The sequence below is a fragment of the Muscardinus avellanarius genome, assembly GCF_963383645.1.
Source record: "Muscardinus avellanarius genome assembly, chromosome: 6".
Lineage (NCBI taxonomy): Eukaryota > Metazoa > Chordata > Mammalia > Rodentia > Gliridae > Muscardinus > Muscardinus avellanarius.
In genome coordinates this window covers 30,273,200-30,296,355 of record NC_137791.1, presented here as the reverse complement: position 1 = coordinate 30,296,355, position 23,156 = coordinate 30,273,200, and the positions used below count along the sequence as shown (strand labels likewise).

The 23,156-nt window shown below is 39.9% G+C and overlaps 1 pseudogene across 1 annotated transcript; it reads right to left on the bottom strand.

Moving 5' to 3' along the window:
- Window positions 1-200: 200 nt before the first annotated feature.
- LOC308264281 (ATP-dependent RNA helicase DDX19B-like) lies at window positions 201-1,186 on the bottom strand (annotated as a pseudogene). The gene has a single exon. The product of its transcript is annotated as an ATP-dependent RNA helicase DDX19B-like (transcript).
- Between the last annotated feature and the right edge of the window lie 21,970 nt (window positions 1,187-23,156).

Below are 23,156 nucleotides of genomic sequence, written 5' to 3'. Positions count from 1 at the left end.
CAAAGTTGTATAAACACTTTCTCTACCATCCCCCATCTTTGCACACATTTTTGTCAAGTCCAAACGTAATTTGAAATGAGGTGGGTAGTTTCTCCCCTGGTGCCTTCGACCTTGCGGTGACTGGCGAGGCCTGTGTCTAGGAAGCACGAGGCTCCTGTGCAGGGCTGTGCCCAGGGCTGCCACAGTGATGGCAGAGCTTCTCAGTTGGCTATTTTCTCAATCGCGTTCAAATCATCTGTGTCCAATCTTTCTATCTTCTTATTAAAATGCTCCTGGATTCTGTTCAGGATGTTCATGCTGTGCCTGCTGTCAACCATGTTCATCGCCAGGCCTCTCTTGTCAAAGCGGCTGGTGCACTCGATCAGGTGCAGGTAGGTCTCATTGTCTGGGTTCCCGTCCTTGTCCATGGGGAGATCAAAGTTGAAGACCATGGACTCTTGTTCAACATCAGTGCCGGGGATGCCTCTGTGGGTGGTCACTAGATCCTTCTCCTTGCCCTCTCGGAAGCGCTCAGCCACTGCAGGCCTCTGCTCCACCATCATGTCGCCACTCAGCACAGCCACCTGGTGGCCTTCTTTGCCAAGCTCGGCTGCCCACCGACTAGCTGTTTTGTGGGTATGGCAGAAGATCATGGCTTGAGCGATGGTGATGACCCCATACAGGTTGCACAAGGCCTGGAACTTCTCATCTCTGTGGTTACACAGGACGTAGTACTGCTTGATGGTGTCCAACGCCTTCTCCTCATGCTTCAGTTTGAAAATGTTGGGATATGGGACTACTTTGTGGGCAAAGTGCCACAAGGAATCTTTGAAGTTGGTAGAGAAAAGCAACATCTGGCAGTTCCTGGGAAGCATCCATTGGATGCAGATGCTCTGGTCCTAGCAGCCCTGAGTCACTGTCATCACATCAGCTCATCCAGAACGAGTACCTTGAACTTCTTGGGGTCAACGAACCTGAGCTTGAAGCACCAGTCCAGGATGGTCCCAGGGGTGCCAGTGACAATCTGCTCACTGACCTTCTGACATCTTTTCAATTTATTGCCTTGAACAGCATAAGCTAGCCTCAGTTCAGGGTAAAATTTTTCCATCTGTTTGATCACTTTTCCTGTTTGAAGGGTGAGTTCATATGTTGGAGAGAGGCACAGACATTGGGGGTATCTGTTTGCAGGTTCTGTTTGGCTGAGCATTGCCAACACGAAGGCAGCTGTTTTACCAGTGCCATGCTGAGACTGACCAATTAAATTCTGTGGGGGTTCAGCAAGCATCAAAGGCAATGAATTCTCTTGTATTTTGGATGGACAATTGAAACCTACGTCATAGACCCCCTGAAGAAGCTGTGGTTTCAGCCGAAGCTCTTCAAAGAACTTCACTGAGTAGAGGGGGTGTTGGGATCCTGCTGCAGCATTTCTCCTTGGTTCATGTTATCCACAAGGTTGTTTCTTAAGAGCTTGTTGAGTAATGACTGTCTGTCTTCTCTGTATTAGCATTGGTCTTGACAACAGCACCTTTATCAGACAAAGTGGCCATCATTCAAAATTATATCCCCTACCTAAGAGCTGAGACAATTCAAATTCTAGGACACTAGAAATGGAAAGGCCACTGGCATCTGGTTTGATTTTCTCCTCCTTAAGATGCAAGTTGCTCAAACTGCTCACTGGCAGGGCAAGTGGCAACTGTCCCCCGGGCTTGGCCTTAGCATGGCAGTTATGTTCCCCCAATGGCCACCTCTTGGCAATTTCTTAATAATGGCAACAAGATGGCTAATATATTGACAGGGGTTTTCATTTATGGCAAGTGGTTATATTTTCGGTGATCTTTGCAAACTTTTTTGGCATTTTTTGGCTCTTAGTATATTTGTAAATGAAATAGAATTTTGAGAGTCTACAAGTCATTGCTGATGTTCCCACCATTGTCTCTATTTCCTGTTTTAAGATTCTTTAAAATTTAATGAAGGTAACCTCATTATAAATTGATTCTAGTTTATTTAGAAAACATTAAACATATTAGTTGATTTTTTTTTTGAAATTTAGAGTTACAGCAACAGCCATTAAAGATGGGATTAGTCATCCCATTTTGCAGATGAAGAAATAAGCTTAGAGAGACGCATTATTTTACTCAGGGTCACTTAGTGTTAGTATCTAACAGAGAAGATATTTAACCTCAACTCTGTCTGCCTCTGAATGATCAGCTCTTGTTGCTTTATTTTGAGCCATTGGTAAAAAATAAATTAAGTCAGATTTTACTAAATTATCCTTTAAGAAACCAGAAAGTATTGCCAATTGGAATCTGAATTCTTCCTCTTAGAAGACGATGGCCAGTTTTTGAACTGGGACACTGATGTGGATGCACTTTTGAGTGAGATTTGGGTTATATTTACTAGACTGAGCTGGACTCAGGGCTGTCAGTTGGGTATGTCAGTAATTAGCAATTCATGGGAGAAGTCAAGTCAGATTAGAGAGTTTAGAAGAAACAAGGGTGTCAAGCCATAAGGATAAATGTATACCCATCAGATTGACAAGGTAACAAATCCCTTGATGGCAACTCCGAGAATGGAATGGATAGCATAAATTGATAGACTTATTAGAAGCTGAAGGGGAGTGGGATATCAAAATGTAAAATATGCATATGCTTTGACCTAACACTTTGTCTGCTAGGATTTTATCGAGTCTTGCAGTACAGAGCAACACAGATTCTATGGCTTATTTTCCTTACCACTGAGGCAAATCTCATCTGAGTAATCTAAGCCATGAATTGTGGGTATTCTCATCCTGGCTGCTGGGCACAGACACTATTCCCCACCGTGAGCATGTTGGCTGCCCTCTTCTGTCGTTTCCTGTGGTCTCTTCTGGACATGGTGGCTGGCCCAGACTGCCACATACTTGATGAGGCCCCCCCCCTGTGGTTCCCAGGCTTCTTTCTTTGGGCCACTCTCTTTCCTCCAGTTTTTGATGCTGCTTGTTCTTACCTCTTGTATCCCCAGTCTTAGTTTATTCCCTAAACCTAGAGGATGGACAGGATTTGCTAAGTTTCCCCTTCCTGCAGTGGAGGCTGGAAACTCTCTGAGTAGTCAGTTGGGTATTCATGGGGATCATTTGTCTCCTATGCTTTAGGGATCATTGTCCCTTATTGTATGAAGCCCAGTATATATCTTTACAACCATGTCCAAGTATTTTGTACCCTCTAGCTTAAGGCAACAGAGTCAATCGGCTCTCCGTTACCCTATGTAATAGAATATTTCAGCCAGCATTTTTACTGCTATAGTGCAAAGATCTGCCCCAACTTAAAGGAAGAAAAATTTATTTGCTCACACTTCTGAGTGTGGTCCATATAAGACTGGGGATCATGAATCTCAGGGCATGGCAGGAGGAAAGCCGACAGAGGGGGAGAGAAAGGCTTTGTTTCTCATATCATGGAGGCCAAAAGCAAGAGAGAGAGAAGGACAGAGAAGGAGAAGCCATATATAATCTCCAAGGCTGCAGCCCTAGGGATCCAGCCTTTCCAGCCACTCCCTACTGCCCTGGGCCATCTCCCAGATAAATCCAATGCATTAAACTTATATATTTCTGGGGTAACAACTCTCATGACTTAACTATGTCAACTCTGAATATTAATAAATGAGCTCTTTAGGGGACATTCTATATCTAGCTATAATTCTGCCCTGGCTCCTGAAACGTTCATCCCCAGTTCAGAATACAAAATGCATTTAGTCCATTTCCAAGAGTTTCCATAGACTTAACATTTCCAGCATCACTCAAAAATCTCAAAGTTCAAATCCCCTCTGAGACTGTGAACTTTTGTGACCCCCTATAAAAGAAAATGAGAATCATAATAAAAAGCAAGTTGCATGTGTCCAATATACAATGGCACAGAGTAAACATTTGCATTCCAAAGAGGAGGGATAGGGCTATAGAAAGCAGGAATGGGACCAAAAACATATAAAAATTCTGTATTTCCACTTTTGGCATTTAGGGCACTTGGTGGTGAGACATGATCTCCAAGAGGCCTTTGTGGCCCCACCCGCGTGGCCTGGCTGATTGCAATGGGTAGTGTACTGCCTCTTCTAGCCTGGCTCCATGGCTTGCAGCTGCAGCTTTCCCTCCTCATCATTCCATGTTTCTGGCATTAATAAATCTTGGGGAGGGGGTTGTTTCTTTTCTTGCAACCTTGGCTTCATCCTTACAGCTTCACGAATTGCCCTGTTTTGTCCTGCTTGAAAAGATTTAGACTCTGCCACATGTTGCTTGGATTCCCAGGCCTTCCTTTGAAATCCAGAAAGAAGTTTCTGTGATCCTTTGTTTCCAGCAAAGCCAGAATTACGTGAGCACCAAGATCAATTCCCCAAGGCTGCAGCCCCAGGGACCCACCTTCTCCAGACACACTCTACCAGCTCAGGCCACCACCCAGACACATCCATTACAATGGGTCTGTCCACTGCAGGGATTACAACCCTCATGACTTAACTATTCAACCCTGAATATTACTAAGTGAGCTCTCTAGGGCACATTCTATATCTAGCTATAACACGCTATTTTGACCAGAGGTAGAAAACTGGATTGTTATATCTATATCTATATATGTATATATATAGCCATAGTATACGGAAACAGTTATTATTTGGCACAAATGTCTCCATTTGCATTTTCTCCTTTATTGTTGCCTGGGTGATCTCTTCCTGTGTCAGAACTTGGCTCTATTTGTGAAACATATCATGGGATGTCAGGATATGGGGAGGGGTGACTAAGGGCAGCACTATGTTCTGCATTTCAGTTTTAGGATCACTGAACACTTTTGTTTCATTTCAGCATTTCTATTGATATGCTTGTATGTTGATATTTAATTATATGTATTTAAATATTGCCTCCTAAAGTAATACATCTGACTTTTCTCTTTCTCTCTCAGCATATGACTGGCTTATTTTATTTTATTTTATTTTATTTTTGCTCTGTTTTGTTTTTGCTGCTAGAGATTGAATGCTGGGGTATTCTACATCTGAGCTACACTTCAGCCCTATTTTTTTTTTTACTTTGAAACAGTGTTTAGCCAAGTTGCTGAGCATCTTGATACACTGCTAAGATGGACCTCAAACCTGCAGCCTTCCCAGTACTGAGATTACAGATATGCACCACTATGCCTCGCTGTATATAACTGGATTTAAAAAAACCCATTATTCCCCTTATTATATTTTAAAGCATTTTCTTTATTATAAATTGACAATTTATAATCACATATATTTTCTCAAACACTTATCATACTTTGTGTTAAGAATATTTGAAATTTATTCTCAGCAATTTTGACGTGCACATTATTAATTATATTCACCATGCTGTGCAATAGATCTAAAAAAACCCCTATTCCTCTTAAGATTTTGTATCCTTTGACTATCATTTTCTCACCCTCTGCAATCACCATTCAATTCTCTGTTTATATGAGTTTGCTTGTTTTGGATTCTACTTATGTGCAGTGTTTGTCATTTTGTGTCTGGCTTATTTCCTTTAGCATGTTTCCTATTTCATTCATGTTGTTGCAAATTATTTTCTTTTATTAAAAGTTAAATAATATTTTTGTATGTGTATATTATATATATTATATATAATATAACATATATGTTATATAACATATACATTATATGTTATATAAATGTTATATATTTTCTTTTGGGTAAATACCCAGTAGTGGAATTGCTAGAGCATATGGTAATTCTATTTTTAGCTTTTTGAGAAACTTTCCTAGAGTTTCCCATATGGCTATACTAATTTACATCCCCACCAACAGTGTGCAAGGCTCCTTTTTCTTCTCACACTTAAATTTTCTCTTTAGCAGTTTGAAGTAATCATGTCTGTTCATCATCTAATCTCTGTACAAGTCACCTGGTCACCTCTTAGTCCTTTTTCTGTCTGACATTGCTTTGAATCTTTGAACATTCTAAAATTTGGGGACAAGTCTAATGCATAATATTTTACATACTTTATTCTAATGGCTCCATTTTATGGCAAGTTTCATTTAAATTTCAGCAATAACTCATGTCAGACATAAGCAATATGCATGTCCAGCTGGAGTTTAAAGATAATTTCTGAGCATTTTTCTCTTTGAAAATTCCTGCCTTCTATTTAATCCTCTGAAGATAGAAAGTGAGGTTTCTAGGTAAAAGATCAATTTGTGCAGCTGTTGTGTGACTCTAGATCAAACCTTGTTTCTGTCTTTTACTCTCTCTGTAATGCATTGCAAAATTTATATTATGTTTCTTAAGTTTTCCAAGTTCTTTTCAGATATGACATTTTTTCCTCTGTAGCTTTTTCCTGTTTGGTTTGTGAGAATTATTTCAGGGTGTAATGAGAGAAATTTTTAAACAAGCCTCTTAATTTTGTTACAGAACCAAGACAATAAAAAGATATTGTTAACTTTTAAAATCCTTTTTCTGATTACTTCTCCAAAATAACAAGTGCAGATCCTCCAAGACATCACAGATTGCCTCCCAATCAGCTGCGCATGTGTATAAACAAATCTAGTGAGAAATTATCTTGGCAGGGTGTGGCCAGAATTCTATCTGGAAAATTTCCTTTCATTTCCACATGACAAACTGAGGTGCTAATGAAGTTTGGTTGAATGCTGGAGGTGAAGTGAAGGGAACCCTAGGCAGAAGGCATTTCTTCACCTTCCTTAAAATTGCATATAAGTCTCCTTTAAAGGCTCACATGATTGTGAGGTTCTCCACGAGATATACCAGCCCAGTCACCGGAATCCACTTCTTGGAAGGATACCTTTCGGAGAATGCAACTGTTACCACCCATAACCACATGCTGTTAGAAGGGCTTCCAAGGCTGTCTGAGGAAGCTAGCTTTGCTTCATTTTGGTGGTTACAATCTGCTTCCCAGATTTCCTTATTATTTTGGCTCACTTTCTACCAGAAAGTTACTTGACCAGTGAGGGGGAAGAGTTTCTGCTGAAATCTTCAAAATCTTTAGGTTAAAATCACTGTTGTCTGGAGTGGTGGTGCACACCTGTAACCCCCATACTTGGGAGGCAGAGTCAGAAAATAGACTGCGGGTTCGCGGCCAGCACCAGCAGTTTAGGGAGTCTTTCCATAACCTAGAGAAATTCTGTTTCAAAACAAAATAAAACAAAAACAAAAACATCGGCCAGGGGGTATAGCTAGGGAGGTAGAATGCCTCTGAGCTCAGTCCTGGTAACACACATACACACACCATTTGTTGGCTGTAGATTTTTGAGTTTGGGTTTTCTGAGTGATTTATATTAGATACAAAGAACAGTGTTCCTCAAAAGAAGTATTTAAGTAGGTTTTTTTTTTTTTTGTGTGTGTGTGTGTGTGTGGTACTGGGGGTGGAATCCAGGGGATTTTCTATTTCCGGGCTATACTCCCAGACCTATTTTATACTTTATTTGAAAACAGGGTCTCACTAAGTTGCTGAGAGCCTCACTCAGTAGCTGAGGCTGGCTTCTTATCTGTGTGATCCTCCTGTCTCAGCCTCCCAAGCGCTGGGATTATAAGTGTGCACCCCACAGCCAGCTTTAAGTAGTTTTAAAAATGCATTTCAACATGACTCCTTAATGAGGGTTTACAATCAGGCAGTGTCACCATGTGGGCTGGGCAGCTGGAGCACCTGTCCTGGACCCACCACCTTCCCATTGTCTCCCTCCTTTGGCCCATGGCACCTACACATCAGGAGCTTTCCTCCATCCCTTATGTTTAAATTCCTCTCCAGGTTCTCTAGGACCTTGGAATTCCCTGTGCAAATGTGTAGACCAGTGTTGGGTTCCTACCGATTTACCCCAGATAGAATCTTTTAAATCCAGCTGAGATCCCATTACTACTTGGTGGCTGAGGAGCCCTGTTGGGGTGCGTGATTATGGCTGATAGATGTGAACTGGCTTCTCCACAGACGTGCCCCTCAGTCTCTCCTGCTCTCAGGCAGATGTGGGATATGGGGGGGGGGTGGAGGCTGCGTGGACCAAGGGTTCCAGTATACACTCTTCCTGGGCTGTAAAAGATGCAGAGGGCCTTGGTTGAAGGAGGAAATTGTGACAAACCAAAGTGCACAAGGTTTTTCTTTAAGATAATTAAATACAGTATGTAAAGGGAATGGCAGTATTAAGTATAAATAATGTAAAATGATAAAAATGATAAATCAATGGTCTAGGAGGATGGTGGCTCTTTGTTTTATAATTTTAATTTTTTTATTGGTGCATTGTAGTCATACATCTCAATGGGGTACAAGATGGTAGAGGCATACATGCACACATCACTCTTTTAGCCCTTCCCTAAATCCCACCCCATTCCTTCCCCCTTTCCTCTTTCTCATGTTTGGCTTAGTGATTGACTTTGATATGTTTATGAATATACATCATGTGTATTAGGAAATTTTCTTCTTATCGCCTCACATCCCCCTCAGTTAGGTCTCCTTATTTACTCATATAGCTTCTTCTTTGTCTAGAATTCCTCCTATAACCCATTTTCTCCCTAGTTTCCACATATTAGGAACAGCATCCAATTTTTTACTTTTTGTGACTGACTAATCTCACTTAGCATAATGTTCTTCAATTTCATCCATTTCCCTGAAAATGATGTAGTTGTGTTTTTCTCTATGGATGAGTAAAATTCCATTGTATACATATCCAAATGTTTTGTAATCCATTCATCTGTTGATGGACATCTTGGCTGGTTCCATAGTTTGGCTGTGGTGAATTGTGCAGCTATGAACATAGATACCCATGCGTTAGTTTGGTAGTTTGGTTTCTTTTGGGTAGATACCCAGAAGTGGTATTGCTGGATCGTGCCAAGACATCCTGCTGCCTCGGCATCTATGTGTTGAGACCCCACTCCACATAGTTAATTCGGCAAAAAGCCCCGAGAAGGAGGTGTCGTCTCTGGCCAAAGTACCCCCCACTTTTACTATTATTCTTTTAACCCTCTACACGAATTGCTCCAATGATGTGAAATCAGGACTATAATGAAATTGAGTCCGTGGAAGTAAAATCTCTAATAATTTGTCTAAACGTCCTTGGCTCTGCTCAATAATAATAAAAACTGGCCAGAACTCAGATGCTGTGATAAGCACTCCAGCTGCAGCAATCACAAATGGCCTCCGACCCTCATTCCAATCACTAATTTAGGTTAAGCTATTAACTCCGGTAAGGTAGCTCAGTTTAAGGTAACTCTGTTTACCCTTGAGATCCTGCCTAGAGACAGAGAAGATAAAAACCTTTTGTGTGACCTTAAAGCAATTTAGTTGATAAACAACTTAGTTGCCCAAATACAATAGACTCAAGGAGAAAGATTGTTGACTTTTACCTCAGTATGAGCATTCATGGAGACAGAGACTGACCGTGGGGTTAGAAATGAATATGACAAAATAAAGGACAGACGTTCTAAATATATATGTATGAAGGAAAGGAAATACCGTGTAAGAGTAAGAAAAGCATTTTTGCATGAAGAAGAGCTTATCATAAGAAAGTCCCAACTGGGAATGAAAGGAATTAGAAAGTTAGAAGCAGGTTGCAGAGGGTTTGTGACAGAGAGATGGATTATTAAAGATGAGTAGGCTTTTAATAGGCTTATTGTCTAAAGAAGAGTGCTCAGCAGTTAAGGAAATACATCTGACAATTAAAACCAAGAACTTTGTGGTGTTGTTTGTGGTATTTTGTCTGCAAAACTGTGTTGTGAGTTTGCTCAAGCTTTCAGATTTAGAAGATAAGATGCCAACACCTGAAGAAACTCCATCACATCCACCTGAATCACCACATCTCCCCACACTTGCTATATGAACTGAGCCCAAAAGATGGAAAGTTCCAAGAAAGCCAAAGAAGATTCCCCGAGAAACCCCCAAGCCTTGGCCATGCTTGTTTATTTTGGGAAGTGGCCCCCTGGGACTGCTTATCTGCAAAGACCTTGGAAAAGAATCCGGAGTTAATCTCTCGAAGATCAACAGCCAGCTGAAGGACTAGTTTTATTACCTTTGTTTACATGTCATTCATTATTATTTCACAGTGATTACACCCACCCCCTTCTTCTCTTATTATTAACTTTACTGGTGAAAGGTATAAATTTTGGGGTTTTTTGTAATAAAGTGTCATTGGCTCAAGAAGCCTTTGTCCGCCTCAGATTCTTTCCCAAACGTCGTACCTAAAAACTTAGGGAATTCATAGAGGGGAAAGAATCGCTGCAGATAAGTTTCTGCAGGACATCACCTGCCTTTTGCCCCATCTTTCTGAGGCTCCCGGCTGCGAGTGGACTTGCCCCCCCACAAGGACTGAGCTCGTCGGTAACAGGATCGAATGGTAGATTCATTCCCATTCTTCTGAGGATCCTCCATACTATTTTCCAAAGTGGTTGCACTAATTTGCAATCTTACTAACAATGTACTAGAATTCCCATTTCTCTAAATCCTTGCCAGCATTTGTTGTTGTTTGTGTTTTGAATAATTGCCATTCAAGTTGGAGTTGGGGGAAATATCATGGTAGTTTTGATTTGTATCTCTCTGATTGCTAATGATGTTGAGCATTTTTATACCTTTATTAGCCATTTGAATTTCTTTTTGTGTGAAATGTCTATTTAGTTCACTTGCCTATTTATTAGATTGGGTTATTTGTTTTCTTGGTGCTCAGTTTTTTGAGTTCTCTGTATATTCTAGGTATTAGTCTTTTATCTAATAGGAATAGTTGGCAAAAATTTTCTCCCATTCTGTCAACTCTCCATTGAGGTTCTTGACAGTTTTCTTTGCTTTACAGAAGCTCTTCAGCTTAATGAAATCCCATGTACTGGTCCTCATTTTAGTGCTTTGTGCCTCTGAGGTCTTGTTAAGAAAGTTTTTACCTGGGCCTATGTGTTGCAGTATTAGACCTATGCCCTCTTCAAGGAGCTGCAAAGTCTCTGGTCTGATTTCCAAGTCTTAGATGCATCTTGAATTGACTCTTGTGCAGGGTGAGAAAGTGGGGTGGCTTTTTAAATTACAAAAAATGAGTTTTTACTGATGTCTCCTTTTTTCTGTGTTCCTTCAACTGTTTTAGAGACTCTACCCTTTGAGACCCTAAAATGAAAGCTAATTGACATGAACTTACTGTAATTTATTGTTATGTCACATCTGCCTCTTCACCATCTTCTAGCTGGAGTGAGGAAAAACAGAAGGCATGCTAATGTCCATTCCCCATGCAGGCCACTGTCTAGTTGAACAAAACTGAAATGACTATTAGTGTAAGAGGGAAGTATCTCTGAATTAGCTGAAGGCAATCAAGGGCCTCAACTGAAGAGAACTAATAGGCTTTGCCAGTGAGGATACTCTATTTATCTTTCCTGTCTGAAGTCAAGGTGGGTGGTCTTCTATAGAAGCAGGTAACTGGATCTTCTGCCTCAGCAACACTTGAACAAAATAAGTGAAGTGTAGTGTGCCAAGACACGGAGCAGCAAGTAGCACAGAACAAGAAACCCCGAGAGAAGAGAAATGAACCAGGGAGGGAGCCCTACTATGGCTCCAGTTCCCTGTCTGGAGAGTTCCCAGGCCCTGGTAGAGGCAGGGAGAATGCACATGGAGGCTGGTGAGACCTCTGAGTTGAGACCAGTGGGAGCATCAGGCAGGCTAAGGTGGCAAAAGCTTGAGGGTCTCCCAGAGGAAAGCTTCGGAGAATTTCAGAGATCTGAGATGAGCCAGAGTCTTCAGCTGAGTACACATCTGAGTCTGTGTGAGGAAATGACCCTAGGCTGAGGGGGTGAGACACTCAGAAGGCATTGAGGGAACAGTCCTAAATACTTTAATTAAAAGGCAGAAATCTCAGGTTGAATAAAAAAGCTGAGTGGTTGGAATATGAAATATTACATTGTTAAAATATAAACACTTTAATGTAAGAGCAAACCTTATTTAATTACTTTAATATAATTGCTAGTTATTGTTAAATAAAATTTAATTTAAACTTCTAAAATTATTAAAACTTTATAATGTAAATGAATGCATGACTATTAGGAAGACTTGTATTAATATAACATTTATATCAAAATTAAAATATATTTTTTGTTATTTCTGTATTCTGACAAAAGTAATCATATATGAGCATCAAGCATTTAAAATTTTCTTCAACTTTCAAAATTGTGGATGAATTAATATATGCTATAGAAATTCTCGACTTCCAGGAAGATGGCGACCGAGAAAAGCGGGGCTTAAGAGCCCCGCTAACAACAAATCTCCATTACCACAAAATCAGCGCCTTTCATAGCCAGAAAACACCATCACCAGGGAAACAAAAAATCACCAGGCTCCAGAGAGAAAGCGAACTGAGAACAGAGCCACAGAGGAGATACACCAGCCTCGCGCCCGAGGACGCGGTAGACGCGGCAGCAGCGCCATACTGCCGGAGGCACCGGCGAATTCACGGGACGGCTACAGCAAGCCGAGGTGAGCCACTGCGGAACAGCTAGGCGGGAATTCTCCTCGCAGAGAGCATCTAAAGCTCCCAGTGGCCGAGCTCAGCACACGCTGCAGGGATTCAGAGTAGAAATCAAAATCAAGAAGAAAAATGCCAGCCTCACAGTCGAGGGCGTAGAAGCGGCGCCATATTGCCACCGGCGGCAGCAGCAGCGAATTCAGCAAGGCCAGTACAGCTACATCTGCGTACTCAAGAACAGTGAGTCAAATTGTGGGCCCCAGAGGAGAAATCCCAGTACTGTACTCCCTAGGACTTGACCCAGTGGGGGAGGGGCGGTGGCAGAGATATCACACCATAGGAGAACTTGCAACCTGGCACCCCCACAGTCTAAAGCAGCCTCTATCGACTCTCTGGGTCGGAGACTCTGTGATACAACCCAGTAAAGGAGTAGTGGGGTCTGAGATACTACTGACTCGAGATCCAGAACACCTTAAGGGAAGTCATAGTGACCCAAGGGAAGAACCCAGAGAAGGCACAAACATCCGAAATCATGGGAAAGAGGAATAATACTGGAGCAATGAATGCCCACAACCCCACAACATCAGAACCCGATAAAACAGAAAATCAGAGATTTCTAGAAGATCAAATCAGGAAAATAACTGTAGAAATAATAGAGGTGCTTTGAAAAGAACTCAGAGAGAGCCAAAAAGAGATAAAGGATGCAATTAATGAAGTAAAGGCCTCAATTCAAAGCACAAACAACCGATTCGACCACATGGAGAACAGAATCTCGCTATTAGAAGATGAGCTATCCGAAAATGAACTCATAGTTTCTAATCTAGAAAAAAATATCCGACAGCAGGAATCTGATATTGAAGAAATATGGGCCCATTTTAAGAGAGCTAACCTAAGAATAATTGGAATAGAGGAGGGAAAAGAAAGTGAAACCAAAGGGATCAACAATCTCTTCAAGGAAGTAATAGCAGAAAATTTTCCAAACATAGAGTAAGAGGTTGATACGCAGGTAAAAGGAAACGTATAGAACTCCCTTTAGACAGGATCGGAGAAGAGGATCCCCGCGCCACATAATTGTCAAAATGACCAATGTGGAAGCCAAGCAGAGAATCTTAAAGGCAACAAAAACAAAGGGCCAAGTGACATTCAGAGGCAAGCCAATTAGAATCACTCCAGACTTCCCAAACCAAGTTATGAGAGCCAGAAGGGCTTTGAGTAACATATTCCCAATTCTGAAAGAAAACAACTTCCAGCCAAAAATTTCCTACCCAGCAAAACTTTCTATCAAATTAGATGGAGAAATAAGAAGCTTCCATGACAAACAGAAACTGAAGGAATTTATGTCTTCAAAAGCAGCACTACAGAAAATACTCAAAGAGATTAACTACAAAGAAGAAATAGGTAACACACTCCAGAACTAGAGAAACAAGATTTTCCATCCAACAGACAACTAAGATTGGTTATCTGTGGAGATTCATTATTTATGTTATTCTTTTACCTATCTCTAAGTTGTATTGTTTGCCTTTATTGTTGTTAATTTTTAGGATTTCTAGTTGGAATATTAATATACCTTCAGATATAGCAATTGGAAATATTTTATCCCATTCTATTAGTAACTGTTAACTCTGTTTACATTGTCTTTGGATATACAATATGTTTTTTATTTTTTAGGGAGTTTGTATACTCCTCTGTTGCCTGTGCCATTGAAATCATAACCAAGAAATCACTGCCAATTTCAATGTTGTGAGGTTTAATGACCCAGATTTTCTCCTAAAAGCTTATAGTCTTAAGATTTATATTTAGGTCTATTATCTATTTTGAGTTAATATTTGTATATGGGATTAGGTAAGGGTTCAATTTTATTCTTTTCCTTGTAATTATTATGTTTCAACAATATTTAGTTAAAAGATTAATATTTCCACAACCAAATGTTCGTGGAAACCTTGTCAAAAATAACCTGACAATATAGGGAAGAATTTAGCTCTAGGCTTTTATTTAACTCCAATGGTTTATATATCTGCCTTTAGAATAGTACTACACTGTTTCAATTATTGTAGCTTTATATGTTTTGAAATCAGAAAATATATATCTTCTAGCTTTGTTCTTTTTCAAGATCGTTTTGGGTACCTAGAGTCCATATTCCATATTAGGATAGATTTTTTTTCTGAAAAATAAATATATAAATATATGATAGTTTCACCTAAAAAATAGAAAAAAATATTCTCTGGTAAGAAAGAAAGCAAAAAGAAATATTGAAATGTTATCTTTAAGTCATCAAAAGCTTGGTATCAGACAAATGAAACTGATATGTGAGGTTATGATTTTTAATTTTAGATAAATTGCCATAATACTAGATGTCAACTACTAAGCCAAGCAAGGGAGGGAGGGATAGGGAGAGAATGGGGTGGGGATTGGGTGGGGCTGACTGGGAAAAGTGTGCATGTATGTCTACAAAAGTATGTATCCTACTATGATGTATGAATACAGTGCACCAATAAAAAAAAAAGAAAAAAAAGAGAAATTCTCCATGTCATATGATATTGTAGAAATCATTGTTACTGTGATATGAAGGTAATTTTACCAATAAAAAGCCTAATCAATTTTCAAGAGAGTCTAGGTAAAGAAAATTATTAAATTTTTCTGGAGTGTTTCAGAATATGTGCTTAGTTTTTTAGACATATGCTAGTTTTTATGCTGAATTTAGCACTCAGATAGCCTGGGCACTGAACATTAGTAATGAGCTTGCCATAGACAGACACTTCTCTAAAATTCTCATAACAACCTAGTGAAGCAGGTACTATTATTATTAGCCCTATTTTTACATATGAGAAAACAAATTTAGACAAGTTAAAAAATTAATATCAGATTACTCATTAAGCAACTTTGCAAAAATCTCCTGTGTTCTGGGTTTTTTGTGGGGAAGGGAGTTCCTAGGAAGTGAACATAGGGGTGCTCTACCAGTGAGCTATACCCCCAGCACTTTTTATTTTTATTTTGAGACACAGTTTCATTAAGTTGCTGAGGCAGGCCTCAAACTTGTGAACCTTCCATCTCAGCCTCTCAAGTACTGGGATTACAGGTATGTTGTTATTCCACCTGGCTCATATATTCTAATTCTAATTATCTTGAATATTATGTGGTATTCTCATCTCAAATTTTCATGATAATAAGGAAAGCATAAATTTCTTATACTTGAATTAAATAATTTATGTGTCAATAAACATGGCAAGTGAGTTTTGAACTCATTATGTTAGGTCAGGATTCCCTCTTTCTCTGTTGCCCATGTGTCTGTTGGAGTGATGTTGTTGGGTCAGAACTGTGCTCTTCTGTGCCTTAGCGAGGGGACCAAGGGAACATGACTGATACTTTTTTATTCAGATCTATGTAAGTTATAAGAGATTTCTTTTTTATTTTATGATATATTTCCAAATGCACATGGATTCTATTGGAATAAGTACATCTTTATTTCTGTAACAATGCACACGTTTATTTCAACACACTAAACATCTTTTGTTGGCAATGATAAAGGTGTGTAGAATGCTTTCTTAGTCAGCTGGGTCTGTCATAACAACATAACAGGCCAGAGAGTGTAAATGACTGAAATCATTTTCTCAGTCAGGAGGTTTGAGGTCCAAAATCTGTGTGTAAACATGGTCAGTGGCTGGTGAGAGCTCTCTCAAGAAAACAGAAGGCTGTTTTCTTGCTGTGCCCTCATGGAGGAACCAGAGCAAGACTTTGTTGTCTCTTCTGGGCACTAATCTCATCACTAGGACTCCACCCACCAAACCACATCTTAACCCAATTATCTCCCAAGGGCCCCCTGGCCAAACTCTGAGGGTTAGCGCTTCAACAAAAGAATTTGGAGGGGCATGATTCAATCCACAGACAGTGCTATGTTACTTTTTTATTTTTAGAGTTGCTTTTTTATATTTAATGACCTTAATTCAATTACAAGACATTTTGCCATTTTAACATGAATTTTTTTTATGGTTCTGGGGTTCCTGGAAACCCTTCTACCTCTGGGATATACTCCCAGACCTATTTTTTATATTTTTATTTGGAAATAAGGTCTCCTAAGCCAGCAAGGCTGGCTTCGAACCTGTGCGATCCTCCTGTCTCCGCCTCCCAAGCGCGGGGATTACAAGCGTGCACCACCACGCCCTGCTTAACATGAATTTGAGAATAAAATTTCTTTTTATTTAAAATTTGGAAATGACTATTTTGCTTTCCAATTTTTGATTAAAGTATTTTTCTTTATTCTAGCATTATTACAAATAATGGGTTAAAGGTGAAAACACTTAGGCATTAGACATATGTGGCTGCTCTTAATATAAAATTTTTGAATAAAATTTTGTCATCTGAATCTGTGACTTTTTCATTTATGACAGCACAGAAAGAAGTATGTATCTAGAAAGGCAGTTGATATAAATGATCCCTATGGCAAATATCACATGGTAATGTGACTTTAATTTTAAAAGTGTAATATTATACCCAGGATCCTGTGGTACCTGTGTTAGCTCTCTGCTGAGGTGACAAAGTACCTAAGAAAATCAAGTTATCAGGAGGAAAACTTGATTTTGGCTCATGGTTTCCTAGGTTTCAAGACATGGAGGTCAGTTTTCTTCATTGCTTTGGGCCTGTGGTGAGACAGACTGTCCTGGGAAGCACATAGTGGGGCAAAGCTACTCACCTCACCTCATGGCAACTGAGAGGGAGAGAGGAGGAGAGTAAGAGAGAGAGGAAGGGGTAGGGTCCCAATATCTCTTTCAAGGGCACATCTTAAGTGACACTCCCTTCAACTAGGCCTTACCTTCCACCCCCTCCCAATAGAGCCATAGGCTGTTGATCAAGCCTTCAGCATAGGAGCCTTTGGGGCTATTCCAGCTCCAAGCCAAAATAGTACAAAAAAAAAAAAAAAAAACCCACAAGGGAGCACAATCCAGTGATGGAGAACAGCACCACACAGAGGATGGGCAGTATGTGCACTGAAGAGTAAGTACTGATCACAAGTTTGCTTGTCAAATATTTCCTTGAAGGCTTCTTTCTCCTTCTGTTGCTCCTTGCTGTAGTTTGGATGCTGAATGTCCCAAAGGCTTGATTTCATGAGGAGGTATTGGGGGGCAGAAGAAACTTTAGGATGTGGAGCCCAGTGGGGAGTCTTTAGCTCACATAGGGGTGTGAGGATAATAGGGACTTGGCCTCTTCTTTCTTGCTTTTGCTTCCTGGACTTAAGGTGAGCAATTTTGCTCTGTTAAACGTGCCTCATGTTGTACTTCTTCTCCACAGGCACAAAGCAATGGGCCAACTGATTATAAACGAGAACCTCCCAAGCTATGAGCCAAAATAAACCTTTTTTCTTTTTTAATGTAATTATCTCAGGTATTTCATGACAGAGATGAAAAACAAAGTAACACATTCCTCCTATTCTTTTTATCCTTCTCCTTTTATATCTGTTAAACAATTCATGGGCTCTAATTATAAAAGAATGCTACGTAAAAATTAAAAATGGTGGCTGTTTGGTGCAATGCGAGCCCTGCAGTCTCATGATCATGTGTTACTCAAGAGCTACCAGTGAGACAACATTTTGCAGATGATTATACTTTTTTTTTTACACACACAAACACACACACACACACACACACACACACACCATATTGAGCATCATTTTGTGAGATTTTTCCTTCCTTCCTTCCTTCTTTCCTTCCTTCCTTACTTCCCTTAAATTTTTTTTTTTGAGAGACCCTGTTTTATTTATTTATTTATTTATTTATTTATTTTTTCCTTTTTTTTATTGGTGCACTGTATTCATACATCATAGTAGGATACATACTTTTGTAGACATACATGCACACTTTTCCCAGTCAGCCCCCACCCAATCCCCACCCCATTCTCTCCCTATCCCTCCCTTCCATGCTTGGCTTAGTAGTTGACATCTAGTATTATGGCAATTTATCTAAAATTAAAAATGATAATCTCACATAACAGTTTCATTTGTCTGATACCAAGCTTTTGATGACTTAAAGATAACATTTCAATATTTCTTTTTGCTTTCTTTCTTACCAGAGAATATTTTTTTCTATTTTTTAGGTGAAACTATCATATATTTATATATTTATTTTTCAGAAAAAAATCTATCCTAATATGGAATATGGAGTCTAGGTACCCAAAACGATCTTGAAAAAGAACAAAGCTAGAAGATATATATTTTCTGATTTCAAACCATATAAAGCTACAATAATTGAAACAGTGTAGTACTATTCTAAAGGCAGATATATAAACCATTGGAGTTAAATAAAAGCCTAGAGCTAAATTCTTCCCTATATTGTCAAGTTATTTTTGACAAGGTTTCCATGAACATTTGGTGGTGGAAATGATAATCTTTTAACTAAATATTGTTGAAAAATCATAATTACATGGAAAAGAATAAAGTTGGACCCTTACCTAATCCCATATACAAATATTAACTCAAAATAGATAATAGACCTAAATATAAATCTTAAGACTATAAACTTTTAGGAGAAAATCTGGGTCATAAAACCTCACAACATTGAAATTGGCAGTGATTTCTTGGTTATGATTTCAATGGCACAGGCAACAGAGGAGTATACAGACTCCCTAAAAAAAAAATTGTATATCCAAAGACAATGTAAACAGAGTTAACAGTTACTAATAGAATGGGATAAAATATTTCCAATTGCTATATCTGAAGGTATATTAATATTCCAACTAGAAATCCTAAAAATTAACAAAAATAAAGGCAAACAATACCAATTAGAGATAGGTAAAAGACTAACATAAATAATGAATCTCCACAGATAACCAATCTTAATTGTCTGTTGGATGGAAACTCTTGTTTCTCTGGTTCTGGTGTGTGTTACCTATTTCTTCTTTGTAGTTAATCTCTTTGAGTATTTTCTCTAGTGCTGGTTTTGAAGACATAAATTCCTTCAGTTTCTGTTTGTCATGGAAGCTTCTTATATTTCCATCTAATTTGATAGAAAGTTTTGCTGGGTAGGAAGTTTTTGGCTGGAAGTTGTTTTCTTTCAGAGTTTGGAATATGTTACTCCAAGCCCTTCTGGCTCTCATGACTTGGTTTGGGAAGTATGGAGTGATTCTAATTGGTTTGCCTCTGAATGTCACTTGGCCCTTTGTTTTTGTTGCCTTTAAGATTCTCTGCTTGGCTTCCACATTGGTCATTTTGACAATTATGTGGCGTGGGGATCCTCTTCTCCGATCCTGTCTAAAGGGAGTTCTATAAGTTTCCTGGACCTTTGTATCAACCTCTTGCTCTATGTTTGGAAAATTTTCTGCTATTACTTCCTTGAAGAGATTGTTGATCCCTTTGGTTTCACTTTCTTTTCCCTCCTCTATTCCAATTATTCTTAGGTTAGCTCTCTTAAAATGGGCCCATATTTCTTCAATATCAGATTCCTGCTGTCAGATATTTTTTTCTAGATTAGAAACTATGCGTTCATTTTTGGAATGATCATCTTCTAAGAGCGAGATTCTGTTCTCCATGTGGTCTAATCGGTTGTTTGTGCTTTGAATTGAGGCCTTTACTTCATTAATTGCATCCTTTATCTCTTTTTGGCTCTCTCTGAGTTCTTTTCAAAGCACCTCTATTATTTCTTTCTTTTTTTTTTTTTTTTGGTGGTACTGAGGTTCCTGGAAGCCCTTCTATCTCCGGACTACACTCCCAGACCTATTTTTACATTTTTATTTGGAAACAGGGTCTCCTAAGCCAGCGCACGCGGCTGGCTTCGAACCTGCGCGATCCTCCTGTCTCTGCCTCCCAAGCGCGGGGATTACAAGCGTGCGCCACCACGCCCGGCCACCTCTATTATTTCTACAGTTATTTTCCTGATTTGATCTTCTAGAAATCTCTGATTTTCTGTTTTATCGGGTTCTGATGTTGTGGGGTTGTGGGCATTCATTGCTCCAGTATTATTCCTCTTTCCCATGATTTCGGATGTTTGTGCCTTCTCTGGGTTCTTCCCTTGGGTCACTATGACTTCCCTTAAGGTGTTCTGGATCTCGAGTCAGTAGTATCTCAGACCCCACTACTCCTTTACTGGGTTGTATCACAGAGTCTCCGACCCAGAGAGTCGATAGAGGCTGCTTTAGACTGTGGGGGTGCCAGGTTGCAAGTTCTCCTATGGTGTGATATCTCTGCCACCGCCCCTCCCCCACTGGGTCAAGTCCCAGGGAGTACAGTACTGGGATTTCTTCTCTGTGGCCCGCAATTTGACTCACTGTTCTTGAGTACGCAGATGTAGCTGTACTGGCCTCACTGAATTCGCTGCTGCTGCCGCCGGTGGCAATATGGCGCCACTGCTAGGTCCTCGGCTATGGGGCTGGCGTTTTTCTTCTTGATTTTGATTTCTACTCTGAATCCCTGAAGCGTGTGCTGAGCTCGGCCACTGGGAGCTTTAGATGCTCTCTGCGAGGAGAATTCCCGCCTAGCTGTTCCGCAGTGGCTCACCTCGGCTTGCTGTAGCCGACCCGTGAATTCGCCGGTGCCTCCGGCAGTATGGCGCTGCTGCTGCGTCTGCCGCGTCCTCGGGCGCGAGGCTGGTGTATCTCCTCTGTGGCTCTGTTCTCAGTTCGCTTTCTCTCTGGAGTCTGGTGATTTTTTGTTTCCCTGGTGATGGTGTTTTCTGGCTATGAAAGGTGCTGATTTTGTGGTAATGGAGATTTGTTGTTAGCGGGGCTCTTAAGCCCGCTTTTCTTGGTCGCCATCTTCCCGGAAGTCCTGCAGATGATTATACTAAAGTTCAGAAAGTTCTGCAAGTTGTGGTTAACAGAATTACATGGGTTGAGATAGACTATCTGCCCAGGTGTTGACTGTGAAGCCCATGCTCTTTACTCCTGTATGAGAGTTGGTATATTCAGATATCAATGTATATTGCTCAGGGAAATCTTAAGAGGTTCAGACAGAACTTGACTTGCGTCGGTCCTTTTTCTTATGGGAACTGACAATCCTCATTCTTAGCCAGTGGCTGGCTCCATCTCAAAGGGTCTGGTAACAGCAGCTCATGTACTGTTTCACTGTGAGAAACTGGTTGGTGGTGCAGTTCTCTGTCCAGATGAGTTAGAGCTGCTCACCTCTGGGGCTGGCTGCAAACAGCACACTGGAAAACATAAAATGTCAAGTGTTAAACACATATTTTTACTTTTCCTCACTTGGAAACTTCTGGAATGTACCTCAAAACAACTAAAAATCTTAACTATGTTAGAATGTAAAAATTAAGCCATAAATTTAAGGCTTATTTTAATATTTATTGCATCTTTAAGAGAATGTGGAGCTTTATTTTTTTTCCTGTTGTCTCAGAATGATGTGCTAAAATAAGTGTCCCTAAGCTCCTAATAGCTTTCAGACCTTACTAAGTAGCATTGTCTCTACCACCACCACCACCCCACCATCAGCACGAGTGATCTGCTCCTGCCAGTTTCTTCCTGCTTTCCTAGAACTTGAGGGGAGGAGGACATTCAGTCTGTGTCTGGAGCTTCTGCCTTTTTTGCTCTTGGAGGATGACACAGTCTTATGTTTTTCTTCATGGAGCAAGTGAGTCTGTTTCACCAAAATCCTCATGAAGATGGGAGATGATTTGGAAAAGGGGAGACTGACACTCTGACTCTCTAGATGTTTATTTAGCTGCAGAATCTGGAGACTTATTTTGTTGCTAAATGTATGACATGCTTCTTTTTCCAGTTCTCCTCCCTCACTATGGGAAAGAAGAGTGAAATGTGAGATTGTGGTTTCAGATGGTGGAAGACAAGTTTGTGGAAGGGTGAAGTCGCTGTGTGGAGGGCCCTTGGAGACAGAGAACTAGAGGCACACAGAGGCAGCTTTCAAAACGTCATGTTTAAGAACCTTTTGTTATCATAGTTCTGTTGAGCCGGATGTGGTGGTGCATGCCTATAATTCCATTACTGGGAAGCTGAGACATGAAGATCTCAGGTTTGAGGCCAACCTCAGCACCTTAGATCCTGTTTCAAAATTAAAATCAGCCTAGGGGTGTAGCTCAGTGGCAAGTTGCCCTTAGGTTCAAGCTCCAGTACAACATATAAAAAATAGTACTGGAAAAATGAAATGCTTGAATTCAACTCTACAAAACCTGCATCATAGAAAATCTTTGTGTGAAGATAAACACACATAGGTAATTTTCTGGAAATATTTGCTTTGACCTTTAAGTAAGGTTAAAAGTGATCACATCTACCTTATACTTATTTTGTTCCTTAATAATGTCCTCTTTCAATTTAATCATTATATAAAACAATGGCTAAATTAAGTAGGAAAGCCAAGGTGGGACAGGGTCCTTTCCAATTCATAAGAACTCTTCATAGTAACTTCTGCTAGAATCAAGGCAGATAAGATGGTCTACTTCAAATTGAATTAAATGGGAGATATGTTTTGCTCTTCCTTCTCAATGACATATAAATCATACTCTGTTATTATTATTATTGTTATTGTCATTATTATTATTATTGTTATTGTTATTTAGATTATGTGGTTGCACATCCTTTTCTTACAGCAAATAGGAAAGCAAAATTCTCACACTAATGGCATGCTGGTAGTATCACGGATTTGGTGGAGCCTTTGCTCTGAACTGCACCATTGTTACAGAGAACTAAAATAGGTATTCTTGGCTGGTGATTTCCAACATTTGAATAGTGAATATTTTTATCCAGCAACTTGGCTGTAAATTTTGTAGTGAACTCATTCTGGTTGGCTTCAAGTCAGCAACCATCAGCAGGGGTCCCAACAGGCTG